Source organism: Salmo salar, chromosome 23 (genome assembly GCF_965601325.2).
Source record: "Salmo salar chromosome 23, fSalSal1, whole genome shotgun sequence".
NCBI lineage: Eukaryota > Metazoa > Chordata > Actinopteri > Salmoniformes > Salmonidae > Salmo > Salmo salar.
The window spans coordinates 32,157,567-32,172,418 of record NC_138313.1 but is presented as its reverse complement, the minus strand read 5'-3'; positions in this window follow the sequence as shown (position 1 = coordinate 32,172,418).

Below are 14,852 nucleotides of genomic sequence, written 5' to 3'. Positions count from 1 at the left end.
CATCTTTCATACATTGCCAAAAGTACCACTGACATGAGATGATTTTGGCATATTCATGGCTGCCTGACATTTAAGGAGATTGATTTGTCTACTATGGCTGCAGTGCAAGCAGAAACCTCATGTCTGTAGTGCAAGCAGAGGCATCATGCCCATAGGGGGCACTGGGGCACGTGCCCCCTCAGATTTGTCTTTTTTTTTTTTTTAAAGAAGAACAAAAATTATATAACAGTATTTTTGTTGTTGTTGTTTCTCTGTAATACTATGAGCCACCTAGCAATATTATTAAGTTAGCTTTAGCTAGCCCAATCTCCCAACCTCATAACTAGCTACCAAGAAGCCATTTCAGGCTCTCAATCAAGTTAGAGTAGCTATAGCTTGTTGAACTGTCTAAAGTGGCATGCCTGCTGGCAAGATTGGTAGACTTTAGAAAAGCAAGCGATTACTAAATGTACTGAATCAGACTCACATTCCTTTCAATCGTTTACCCAGATTTTAGCAAAGATGCAGAGAAACATATTTATTTTCTTTAAAAAAAAAACGAAACACCGGTCAGGAGGATATACACAGCTCAAGAGGTATGCTTAGATATGCAGAAAAATAAACATATTTGCTTTACATAGAATTAAGTATAATGACTATGGCTCTAGATTTCAGGAAAAGCTGTTTCAGGTGTTTTCTTTTGGGGGGGGGGGTTAGCTCACCAACCCACCCACCCATCCTAACGTACTTTGTGCCCCATCAGATTTTTGGGGTGCATGAGTGCAAGCTAGACTGGGATTTATAAATAAGGTGGATTTGATAGCAGGTGGGATGTACACAGCTAACTCATGAAGATATATCTGTTTTTGTGAACATCGCACTGACACACACACATACGCACATTCATCTTCTCCTGAAATACCATTGCTATTGATTGATCCCTCTTGGAGCCAAAACTAAGCACACACACATGACACAACCTTTTCCTAGCTCCCCTGTGTAGTGATGAAAGGCCTGTGTGAGGATTCCCCTCGTCTTTTTCATCCCTAGCCGCACAGAACACCCTTCTAGAACACAGGTATCTTTGTGATGTGTTGTAGAGAGAAGAGGTAATAGCTCTGGCTGTTTGAGGTCTGGCTGTTTGCTGCCTTGTGGTTGTCTGTGTATTTCTGTGGGTATGCTGCTGTAGACTGGACAAGCTGATAAGAAACAGTCAAAGCCTCCCATCTTCATTAATGTCTCTCAAAGCAGATACACAGAGCATCAATCAGCTTGATAAACAATAATCTTCAAGAAAATGATATATCCTTTCAAATATTATTCTTGCTAATTGATAGAAATACAATTCTTAGACTGAAAAATTGCAATTTGTAGATATTGTAAATATTCTCCATTCAACCCCACAAAATAGCATTTGAGATCATTTCCACAGTGAAGCAAATAAGTTTTTCTTCCACATATCTTTTTTCAATCATTTTCAGTGAATGTAAGAACATTTAAAAATTGTTATCAACACCCAAAATGAATCAATTTGGCAGCATGGAATCAGCGCTGTGCTCTAGCCTTGGATTCACCAGCTGGCTTGAGCTTTTCTACCGGGGCTTACCCCTCACCGAGACCAGAGCTGGCCTGCAGAGTGACAGAGAGCAAGGGGGAGTGGGAGGAACATCCATCTGAATACCCTGCACCAATAATCAACCAGAAGCAGCTCAGTCTTTTGTTGACTAGGAGTCCAAGCCACGCAAAAGACAGGCTGTATGTCAATAACCAATTACTGGCACAGCTGTTCCTCCATTGTTCCTCCTCTGAGCAGGAACAAAACCACACTGAAACACCATCTTTAGAAAGAAAATCTTCTCTTCTAATCGTTTCCAAAAGGTCTTGCTAGACCTTGTCCATCTACTAATACCCCCTTCTTTGTTTCTTCTATTCTCCTTATATGGAGCCAAGCCTATTTATTTAACCTTTATTTAAACTAGGCAAGTCAGTTAAGAACAACTTCTTATTTACAATGACAGCCTACACCGGCCAAACCCGGACGACGATGGGCCAATTGTGTGCTGCCCTATGGGACTCCCAATCATGGCTGGTTGTGATACTCTAGATTCGAACCAGGGTGTCTGTAGTGATGCCTCTGTGCCACTGTGCAACTCAGGAGCCTATCAGGTAATTTTGTTGTGTTGTGGTACTTTTCTTCACCCCCTCTGCTCTGCAACATCAGTTGGAACTGCATTAATTAAATAGAGAGAAAGGGCTGTGGGTCCTGGTTTATTAATGTGGAGGAACAGCGCTTCAAACTAAACTGAAAATGTTCCCAATTAAAATGAAGATGAATTGCAGCCCCTAGTCCCCTATTGCGCCTCTGTGGCTGAACCTCTGAGTGGGTCTCCAAGCTACTGCCGTTCAGACAGGCCATTAAAATCCTTAAGAGTCTATTGATGCACCTGTGCGTCAATCTGATTAACATAATAAAAAAATCCCCATCAAAATCCGTCAGTTTAAGCTAGAGGTATGTTTTTTTGCATGGGCTGCGTCTCAATTTGCTACATCCACCTATGTCGGCCTTCCGCATCTGCGGTGGAAAGTGGCAAAGCTACAGCTATAGCTTCAACTGGAATGCTTTTCCAACAGTCTTGAAGGAGTTCCCACATATGCTGAGCACTTGTTGGCTGCTTTTCCTTCACTCTGCGGTCCAACTCATCCCAAACCATCTCAATTGGGTTGAGGTTGGGTGATTGTGGAGGCAAGGTCATCTGATGCAGCACTCCATCACTCTCCTTCTTGATCAAATAGCCATTACACAGCCTGGCAGTGTGTTCGGTCATTGTCCTATTGAAAAACAAATGATAGTCCCACTAAGCACAAACCAAATGGGATGGTGTTTCGCTGCAGAATGCTGTGGTAGATATGCTGGTTAAGTAAGGCTTGAATTCTTAATAAATCACTGACAGTATCACCAGCAAAGCACCATCCCACCATCACAATTCCTCCTCCATACTTCTCGGTGGGAACTAAACATGCAGAGATCATCTGTTCACCTGCTCTGCGTCTCACAAAAACACAGAGGTTGGAACCAAAAATCTCAAATTTGGACTCATCAGACCAAAGGACAGATTTCCACCGGCTAATGTCCATTGCTCGTGTTTTGTGACCCAAGCAAGTCTCTTCTTCTTATTGGTGTCCTTTAGTAGTGGTTTCTTTGCAGCAAATCGACCATGAAGACCTGATTCACGAAGTCTCCTCTGAACAGTTGATGTTGAGATGTGTCTGTTACTTGAACTCTGTGAAGCATTTATTTGGACTGCAATTTGAGGCTGATAACTCTAATGAACTTATTCTCTGCAGCAGATGGAACTCTGGGTCTTCCTTTCCTGGTGGTCCTCATGAGAGCCAGTTTCATTATAGCGTTTTATGGTTTTTGGGACTGCACTTTTAAAAACTTTCAAAGATCTTGAAATGTTCCTGATTGACTGACCTTCATGTCTTAAACTAATGATGGACTGTCATTTCTCTTTGCTTATTTGAGTTGTTCGTGCCATAATATGGACTTGGTCTTTTACCAAATAGGGCTATCTTCTGTATACCCCCTACCTTATCTGTAACGAGTGCACTGAGAGTCGGGAAGCAAGTTCAGGGAGTGAGTGTTATAATAAATAAATGAAACAATTAACACGTAACACAAACAACGCACCGACATGAAAACAGAGTCAATAACACTTGAGGAAAGAACCATGGGGAGTGACATATACAGAAGATAATCAAGGAGGTGATGGAGTCCAGGTGAGTGTCAAGAGGCGCAGGTGTGCGAGACAATGGTGACAAGTGTGTGGGATAATCAGCAGCCTGATGACCTAGAGGCCGGAGAGGGAGTATACGTGACACTATCTTCTGTATACCACCCCACCTGGTCACAACACAACTGATTAGCTCAAATGCATTAAGAAGGAAAATAATTCCACAAATTAACTCTTAACAAGGCACACCTGTTAATTGAAATGCATTCCATGTGACTACCTCATGAAGCTGCTTGAGAGAATGCCAAGAGTGTGCAAAGCTGTCATCAAGGCAAATGGTGGCTACTTGCGTGTCGAAAGTAAACTGCCTGTTACTCAGGCCCAGAAGCCAGGATATGCATGTAATTGGTACCATTGGATAGAAGGCACTTTGAAGTTTGTAGAAATGTTAAAATAATGTACGAGACGATAACATAATTGATATGGTAGGAGAAAATCCAAAGAAAAACCAACAGGAATGTTTTTTTTTTTTTAGATCCCATTCTCTTACAATGGAACGCTATGGGTCCATTGCAATTCCAGCTCACAGATTGCAATTCCTATGGCTTCCACTAAATGTCAACAGTCTTTGTTCAAGGTTTCAGGCTTGTTTCTTCCAAAATGAGGAAGAATTTTGAGTTTTGGTACTGGGGATCACAGTTGGAAATCAGTCTATTTTTCTATTGAACATACTTCTTTCCGTATGAAATATTATAGTTTAATTACATTTTAGGGTACCTGAGGATTACTTAGAAACATAGTTTGACTTGTTTTAACCTCTCTGGGGTATGTGGGACGCTAGCCACCCGCGGGACACACTATTCAACAGCCAGCGAAATAGCAGGGCGGCAAACCTAAAACAACAAAAATCTCATAATTCAAATTTCTCAAACATACAACTATTATATCCCATTTTAAAGATACACTTCTCGTTAATCCAACCACAGTGTCCGATTTCAAAAAGGCTTTACGGCGAAAGCATAACATTAGATTATGTTAGGACAGCGCCGAGACAAGAAAAACCACACAGCCATTTTCCAAGCAAGGAGAGGCGTCACAAAAACCAGAAATACAGCTAAAATTAATCACTAACCTTTGATCTTCATCAGATGGCACTCACAGGACTTCAAATAGCTTAATGATCCATGTTATGACTTAAAACAATCCCTCCCAGCTCTGCTCTAATATACAGTGCATTCAGAAAGTATTCAGACCCATTCACTTTTCTCACATTTTGTTAAGTTACAGCATTATTCTAAAATTGATTAAATTATTTGTTTTACTCATCAATATACACACAACACCCCATTATAACAAAGTTGTAATGGTTCCGTAACTACAGACACTGGGAGACGGGAAGCAAGTGCAGGGTGAGGTTTTAATAATAAACAGACATGAAACTAAACAAGAACAGCGTCTGGACAAGAGAAACAAAACAACATCAATGCAGACACAGGAATGAAACTGAGGAAGTGACAGATATTGGGGAGGCAATCAATGATGTGATGGAGTCCAGGTGAGTCCAATGAAGCGCTGGTGAGAGATGTGCATAATGATGAGCAGCCTGGTGACCTCGAGTGCCAGAGAGGGGGAGCGGGAGCAGTCGTGACAGATTTTTAGACATTTTTGCAAATTTACTAACAATAAAAAACAGAAATAACTTATTTACATAAGTATTCAGACCCTTTGCTATGAGACTCGAAATTTAGCTCAGGTGCATCCTGTTTCCATTGATCGTTCTTGAGATGTTTCTACAACTTGATTGGAGTCCACCTGTGGTAAATTCAATTGATTGGACATGACTTGGAAAGGCACACACCTGTCTATATAAGGTTCCACAGTTGACAGTGCATGTCAGAGCAAAAACCAAGCCATGAGTTCGAAGGAATTGTTCGTAGAGCTCCGAGACAGGATTTTGTTGAGGCACAGATCTGGGGAAAAATACCAAAAACATTCTGCAGCATTGAGGGTCCCCAAGAACACAGTGACCTCCATCATTCTTAAATGGAAGAAGTTTGGAACCACCAAGACTCCTCCTAGAGCTGGCCGTCCGGCCAAACTGAGCAATCGGGCGAAGGGCCTTGGTCAGGGAGGTGACCAAGAACCCGATGGTCACTCTGACAGATCTCCAGAGTTCCTCTGTCGAGATGGGAGAACCTACTAGAAGAACAACCATCTCTGCAGCATTCCACCAATCAGTCCTTTATGGACTGAGCCACTCCTCAGTAAAAGGCACATGACAGCCTGCTTGGAGTTTGCCAAAAGGCACCTAAAGGACTCTCAGACCATGAGAAACAAGATTCTCTGGTCTGATGAAACCAAGACTGAACTCTTTGGCCTGAATGCCAAGCATCACGTCTGGAGGAAACCTGGCACCATCCCAATGGTGAAGCATGATGGTGTCAGCATCCTGCTATAGGGATGTTTTTCAGTGGCAGGGACTGGGAGACTAGTAAGGATCGAGGGAAAGATGAACAGAGCAAAGTACAGAGAGATTCTTGATGAAAACCTGCTCCAGAGCGCTCAGGACCTCAGACTGGGGCAAAGATTCACCTTCCAACAGGACAATGACCCTCAGCACACAGCCAAGACAACGCAGGAGTGGCTTTGAGACAAGTCTCTGAATGTCCTTGAGTAGCCCAGCCAGGAAAGAATACTTTCCGAATGTACTGTATATGTCTGATCCTAGGGCTGTGGAACACAACATCAGGACACCTCCAGTCGGCAAACAGTATATTTGTCTGCAGTGTGTTATAAGAGATTATATATAATGTGGTATTATATACCACGTTAACCAGTTTGTTATAAACACATTTTGCACAAATACAGTGCATACAATTTGATTGATTGATTATAACTTCATGGTGTTCTTAAATTATAGGTTTAAGGTGCAGATTATCACTTCATGTTTTCCATGTTAGTTTATGTCATGTTAACGAATTGGTGGAATGGGATGTTCTAGATTAGGTTTATTTTTTATGACTTTATTATGCATCAGAAAGGCTTTATGTTATGGTGTCCCTCTATCACCACCGATCCTAAATTTACAATTTAAAAGACAAATATTTGAAACATCAGCTGTTTACCTCTTTAAGGATCTGGTGCAACACTGTAACATTCTTGTCTAGTTCATGCCCCTGGTAATGGTATATCCCTTCCCCAGACACACACTTCTATCTGTCTCACTGTCTCCCACTCAAAACAAAGTAGTGGGTGAAGTCAGAGCAGCAGAGAGAGAGAGAGTGTTCTCTGTGTTTTCCTGTGTTCTGATGATGACGGCCCTGACTGCTGACACTTGAGCTAATGCGAAAGTAAACACAGGTCTAATTGTGCCACCAGGACATCTAACAGGCATCACATCCAGATCAGGTCAGCTTGATGGGAGGGAGAGAGAGTCTGTTTGTATGTGCTCTCCTTTACGCCTCAGGGGACTCTGTGTCTGTTCCTCTGTATTCTGTATCACTGATTCTGTCTAGAAACACATTATAGCTCTGGGCTTCCAGGAAACCAGGGATGGAAAGATGGGTGGGTGTTTGTTTGTGTGTGTGTGTGTGTGTGTGTGTGTGTGTGTGTGTGTGTGTGTGTGTGTGTGTGTGTGTGTGTGTGTGTGTGTGTGTGTGTGTGTGTGTGTGTGTGTGTGTGTGTGTGTGTGTGTGTGTGTGTGTGTGTGTGTGTGTGTGTGGAAAGGTATAACTGTCTGAGATAGTGATAGCCTATCCATATTTGAGAAGGTGCTGGGCTATTTTGGATAACTCCTCCAATGTAATAGAAGTTATTATTGCACTCATCAGAGCATGCAGATAATGCAGATAAAACTGGCTTCCTGAGACAGCTCTTCAACAATGATGTCCAGAGTCTAATCTGAACAATTACAATTCCTTGAGAAATGAGAATGTGACTCTTTCTGAGTGAACTACTTGAATGGCAATTGACTTCGGCACTTTTGGTACTCCGCGGATACATGCTTCTGCACATGCTCACACACTTATATTTCTTTGATCAACATGATTATCTTGATTTGAATATGCACCTTATGTGAAGTAGTTGTTTGATGTGAACATGACACAAAAAGCACAAAGGTTCATATGCAAAAAAAAGTATCAGTGTCAAGTGAATATAGAAACAATATCAAAATGTAACATTGTTACAATATCAATTTCCCAGTGATACACTACATGGCCAAAAGTATGTGGACACCCCTTCAAATTAGTGGGTTCAGCTATTTCAGCCACACTTGTTGCTGACAGGCATATAAAATCGAGCACACAGCCATGCAATCTTCATAGACAAACATTGGCAGTAGAATGGCCTTACTGAAGAGCTCAGTGACTTTCAAGGTGGCACCATTGTAGGATGCCACCTTTCTAACAAGTCAGTTTGTCAAATTTCTGCCCTGCTAGAGCTGCCCTGGTCAACTGTAAGTGCTGTTATTGTGAAGTGGATATGTCTAGGAGCAACAACGGCTTAGCCGCAAAGTGGTAGGCCAAACAAGCTCACAGAACGGTACCGGCGAGTGCTGAAGCGCATAGCGCGTAAAAATAATCTGTCCTCAGTTGCAACACACACTACCGAGTTCCAAACTGTCTCTGGAAGCAATGCCACTACAATAAGTGTTTGTCGAGAGCTTCATGAATTGGGTTTCCATGGCCGAGCAGCCGCACACAAGCCTAAGATCACCATGCACAATGCCAAGCGTTGGCTGGAGTGGTGTAAAGCTCACCGCCATTGGACTCTGGAGCAATGGAAACACGTTCTCTGGAGTGATGAATCATGCTTCACCATCTGACAGTCCGACGGACGAATCTGGATTTGGCGGATGCCACTCTCCATTCTCAAACATAATGGTGGCTGCATCTTGTTATGGGTATGCTTGTAATCGTTAAAGACTGGGGAGTTTTCCAGAATAAAAAAAAAACGCAGGCAAAATCCTAGCACAGGCAAAATGTGGCGGTAAGTGCCGTTTAAGATGAGGGAGGACAAAAATGTTTCCATGAGCATGGCCTTATTTCTATTACAACATATTGGATGACTGTCATTCATATTCCATTCACCCAGCTCAATGTAACATCAATAGGTTATGGCTACTACATCAATCTTAAATGTTTTCTGTACCCATCATGAGGGTGCTACAATCTAGCCAATAAATGAAAGTATACAATGTAGGTGCACACAGGTTGAGAGACAAATTTGAGGTGACAGACAGTGACAAATGGTAACTCGTTACTTTAGCAAATAGAACTAACTGACAGACAGAGGTGGGACCAAGTCATTGTTTTACAAGTCACAATTACAGTGAGGGAAAAAAGTATTTGATGCCCTGCTGAGTTTGCCCACTGACAAAGAAATGACCAGTCTATAATTTCAATGGTAGGTTTATTTGAACAGTGAGAGACAGAATAACAAAAAAATCCAGAAAAACTCATGTCAAAAATGTTATAAATTGATTTGGAAACTCGAACCTTCATCTTCAACCTTCAGACTGATATTTTCTTTGTCAGTGGGCAAATGTACAAAATCAGCAGGGGATCAAATACGTTTTTTCCCTCACTGTAAGTCTTAGCACTCAAGTCCCAAGTCAAGTCCCGAGTCAAGACAGGCAAGTCCGAGTCAAGTCATAAACTTTGAGTTTCGAGTCCTAAACAAGTCATAATGTGCTCTTCACCAAATGTAATACCATTTCATATTTTTAACAAGAGTAATAGTTTCTATATTAAGTTTACGCAAATCATGAATGCTTTTAAAAATATATATATATGACAACAAAAACAAAATACTGCTCTCTCTCTCTCTCTTTCTCTCTCTCTCCAGATATACTCTAGACACCTAAAACAATCCTGCCATAAAGTTACAATAATTTATTAAAAGGTACCTCAAAACAACTGCTACTGAACTTCAAGTAGGCCTACAATTTCAACACTGGTCTGAATGTCTGTGAAAAAACTATATATCTTTGGGAGATATAAAACGTTCACTGCACCCCCCCCCAATAGCGATCGAACATTGAAGTTCGCTATGGGGCGGAAACGGTCGATGTTGACTTGTACACAATCGCCCAACCTTAACACACATACACACCCTCTCTGTGTGTGGTTACAGTAGGCTAACGTATGTCAATGGTTTTAGGAACAGCAGTAACATCAGACAGGATTTAGGCTACTAACTGCCTAGCCAGTTGTAGCTCAATCTTAGGTGTAATGATTAGGTGCATCTTTCCAAGGGCTCTGTCTGAATTCACCCGCCGACGATACTCTGCACTGCCACGTGCAACCTTTTCTACCCTGGAACAATTTCATTGGCTGCTGTCCGATTCAAACTGCAATCCGTAAAATGAAGAGTTGATCCGCTGCACAATTTTTTTTAATAGCATCATTTTTATATATTTTGGCTTGGGGAGGGTATCAAGTCAGTTCGAGTCAAACGGCTCAAGTCCAAGTTAAGTGACGAGTCATTGGTGTTAAAGTCAAAGTCGAGTTGCAAGTCCTTTTTGATTTTGTCGAGTCTAAAATCATCATATTTGTGACTCGAGTCTGACTCGAGTCCAAGTCATGTGACTTGAGTCCAGACCTCTGCTAATAGAACTAACGCGTTACTAAACCCGCTACAATTAGTAAACCCGCTACGTTTAGCACTTACACCGGCGGGCCTCGGTGGCAATAAATTCGTAAAACCAGAAGCTTACCTTGACTTGGAAGTGTTCCAGTGTTGTGTTGGATAGTCATAGCCAACTAGCTAACATAGCATCCCTCCATTTGAGCAGGGTGTTTCAGTAGGCTGAACTAGCTACCTGCAATTGCTAGCTAAGTAAGTGAAAAAAATATACAAAATCTCTCTCTCTCTCTCTCTCTCTCTCTCTCTCTCTCTCTCTCTCTCTCTCTCTCTCTCTCTCTCTCTCTCTCTCTCTCTCTCTCTCTCTATTTTTCTCTTGCTTCTCCTTCATTTTGGAAGAAATTAATTTGTTCAAAACTGTTCAACTATTGACTTTCTCTCTCTTTGAGTCAACTACTCACCCCATTTTATGGACAGTAGTGCTAGCTAGCTGTAGCTTATGCTTTCAGTAATAGATGAATTCTCTGATCCTTTGATTGGGTGTACAACATGTCAGTTCATGCTGGAGGAGCTCTGATAGTTTGGAGGACGTCCTCCGGAAGTGATCATAATTACTGTGTAAGTCTGTGGAAGGGGGTGAGAACCATGAGCCTCCTAGGTTTTGTATTGAAGTCAATGTATCCCGAGGAGGACGAATGCTAGCTGTTCTCCGGCTGCACCACGGTGCTACCCTACAGAGTGCTGTTGAGGCTACTGTAGACCTTCTTTGCAAAATAGTGTTTTTATCAATTATTTGGTGACTTGTGATTATTTTTAGTATAGTTTTATCTAAAAAAGATAACTTTTTAAATGTTTAAAAATATATATTTTTATGAAATCCACTGAGGATGGTCAGGGCTTTGTATAGTAACAGCACCCACACACACTCACTGTGCCCATCTTTTGTCTATCTCCACAAATGACACAGTCATTATAGCCTGTCATTACACCTGACTGTACAGAGAGAAGAGAGTCACAGTGGACTCAGAACAACAGATATTTGAATGCATATCATTTGCCAGAGCCAATTATGCACTCGTATGATAGCACACCTGGCTGCTCTATTGCAAATCCGGTCAAGCATCTGACTCAGATGATGAGAACACACGCATGGATTACTTGATGAGTAAGAACCAGTATTTACCAAAGATCTTATCTTCAGCTTCACTGTTGATGATAAAAACATCTGATAAAAACACCTGATCCACTTATACCTCCCTCCTCTCTGTCTTTGTTCTCGCTTCATATCCAGTGGTTGGTGAGTGTGCAATTACCTTCTGTAGTGTTTTGTCTCTCACAATTTACACTCCAATTTGCTTCGTAAAAGCATGTCTCTTAAATCTGTCAAAATTTGGGGGTACAGATGTAAGATCTTAGTTTGACCAGTATTGTCGCAGCAAAATCATCCTGTTGCAACAGGATTTGAATGTGTAGTCCATAATGTTACTTGATTGGTGGTTAGGCTATTATCTAGCCAAACTTGAAAAGTATTGCTACATGAAAAGTTTAATACTGTTAACATAACCATGTTTTCATTCAGGTTTTCAGTGAATTCATGTAAATCACAAAGCTTATCTGCATTTCCTGCGGTGCAGGAAAATTCTCAGCAACAAAGCAGTGATCAAATTAAGATCCTTCACCTGTAGTGACAAGGCGGCTGTGGCCTGTGTGCGTCAGTGGATCAGTGGATGGTGAGTGCTAGGTGTCTTATTTACATATTGCATACTAATGGTTGTTTGATTAGGAGGGGTGAATGAAGCTGACCTTTCCTGCTGTGTAAAACCTGTGATGAGGTCCATTCTGTGAGCAGTGGGACTAATTGTACTGCAATTGTACTACGCCCTCATAAGACACGCACGCGCACACATGCACACACACACTTGCTTTTGCACACACAGACACCTGCACACACCTACACACAGTCACACACTTTTAACCAAAACACACAAGCAGAGGTGTGAGCCCATCTTTGCAAAAGAACGTTAATATTCCCATCACAAAGTAATTTTCCACTTGATGGAGCTGGGGGCAAGTCCAACTTGGTGTGCAGTGTGAGCTCTATGCTGATTGTGGATGAGGAGGGCTGGGGGATATTTAAAAACATGCTTTCAAAAGAAACTTTACAGAACACTTACACTACCAACCCATTGTATAGGCCTAATGATATTTTCCAGACTAGAGGAATGGCCTGCCAGACCTTCAAGGCTATAGTAGTGTGAGTGTATGTGTGTGTGTGTGTCCATGTGCGTGTGTGTTCGTGTGCGTGTGTTAGTTCAGATCGGATTTCAACTCGGCTATTGAGGTTGAGGGCCATGGGGGTTGGATTAATCTCATCCAACAGTCTATTTACACTTGTTATTTTCCATGCACTGTAGTTCTCGTCTGGGCAGATATGTGTCTGTCTACCACAGAGCAAAGATCCCTGTCTTATTCAGGCTAGAACTTTTGCAGATGAAACCCTTGCAGATTAATCGGTTCTGAGAGTATCACCCTTAAAGCAAAGGAACAAATACACTTGGTTATAATTCCTCAAATCCCCCTGTAACATTCCCAAAGAGGTGATACATGGAGAGCCCAGGTAATATACAGTGAGGGAAGTCGCCCTGGACCTCCGGGAGGAGTGGGACAAAATCCCTCCTGAGATGTGTGCAAACCTGGTGGCCAACTACAAGAAATGTCTGACCTCTGTGATTGCCAACAAGGGTTTTGCCACCAAGTACTAAGTCATGTTTTGCAGAGGGGTCAAATACTTATTTCCCTCATTAAAATGCAAATCAATTTATAACATTTTTGACATGCGTTTTTCTGGATTTTTGTTTTGTTTTTCTGTCTCTCACTGTTCAAATAAACCTACCATTAAAATGATAGACTGATCATTTCTTTGTCAGTGGGCAAACGTACAAAATCAGCAGGGGATCAAATACTTTTTTCCCTCACTGTAGGCTATTATTCACCCTGTTGCCCTGGATGGGTCAGGATGAACGGGATGGGAGCTGTGGTGAAGTGATGTTTGAGGTCCCGGAATGCCCAGTTAGCAGCTGGAGACCACGTTAACAGAACCTTGGGTGAGCTGAGTGCTGACACTGGCGGAAGCCAGGGTGCTGTAACCCCGGATAAAGCGACGATAGAAGTTGGCGAACCCCAGGAAACGTTGCAGCTGCAACCTGAAAGTAGGCTGGGGCCTACTGGGGCCTCCACCACCACTCTCACCTTCCCGGGATCCATTTGTACACTCCCTGCAGCGATGATGTAACCTAGAAAAGTGACGGTGGAGCGATGGAACTTGCACTTCTCTGCTTTTACAAACATCTGGTTCTCCAGGAGGCGTTGGAGAACTTGTCGGACGTGGAGCACATGTTCTTGGGTGGAGCAGGAGAAGATGAGGATGTCATCAAGGTAGACAAAGACGAACCGGTTCAACATGTCGCGGAGAACATTATTGACATTTACATTACATTTACATTACATTTAAGTCATTTAGCAGACGCTCTTATCCAGAGCGACTTACAAAATGGTGCATTCACCTTATGATATCCAGTGGAACAACCACTTTACAATAGTGCATCTAAATCTTTTAAGGGGGGGGGGGGGGTTAGAAGGATTACTTTATCCTATCCTAGGTATTCCTTAAAGAGGTGGGGTTTCAGGTGTCTCCGGAAGGTGGTGATTGACTCCGCTGTCCTGTCGTCGTGAGGGAGCTTGTTCCACCATTGGGGTGCCAGAGCAGCGAACAGTTTTGACTGGGCTGAGCGGGAACTGTGCTTCCTCAGAGGTAGGGGGGCCAGCAGGCCAGTGGTGGATGAACGCAGTGCCCTTGTTTGGGTGTAGGGCCTGATCAGAGCCTGAAGGTATGGAGGTGCCGTTCCCTTCACAGCTCCGTAGGCAATCACCATGGTCTTGTAGCGGATGCGAGCTTCAACTGGAAGCCAGTGGAGAGAGCGGAGGAGCGGGGTGACGTGAGAGAACTTGGGAAGGTTGAACACCAGACGGGCTGCGGCGTTCTGGATGAGTTGTAGGGGTTTAATGGCACAGGCAGGGAGCCCAGCCAACAGCGAGTTGCAGTAATCCAGACGGGAGATGACAAGTGCCTGGATTAGGACCTGCGCCGCTTCCTGTGTGAGGCAGGGTCGTACTCTGCGAATGTTGTAGAGCATGAACCTACAGGATCGGGTCACCGCCTTGATGTTAGTGGAGAACGACAGGGTGTTGTCCAGGATCACGCCAAGGTTCTTAGCACTCTGGGAGGAGGACACAAGGGAGTTGTCAACCGTGATGGCGAGATCATGGAACGGGCAGTCCTTCCCCGGGAGGAAGAGCAGCTCCGTCTTGCCGAGGTTCAGCTTGAGCTGGTGATCCGTCATCCACACTGATATGTCTGACAGACATGCAGAGATGCGATTCGCCGCCTGGTTATCAGAAGGGGGAAAGGAGAAGATTAATTGTGTGTCGTCTGCATAGCAATGATAGGAGAGACCATGTGAGGATATGACAGAGCCAAGTGACTTGGTGTATAGC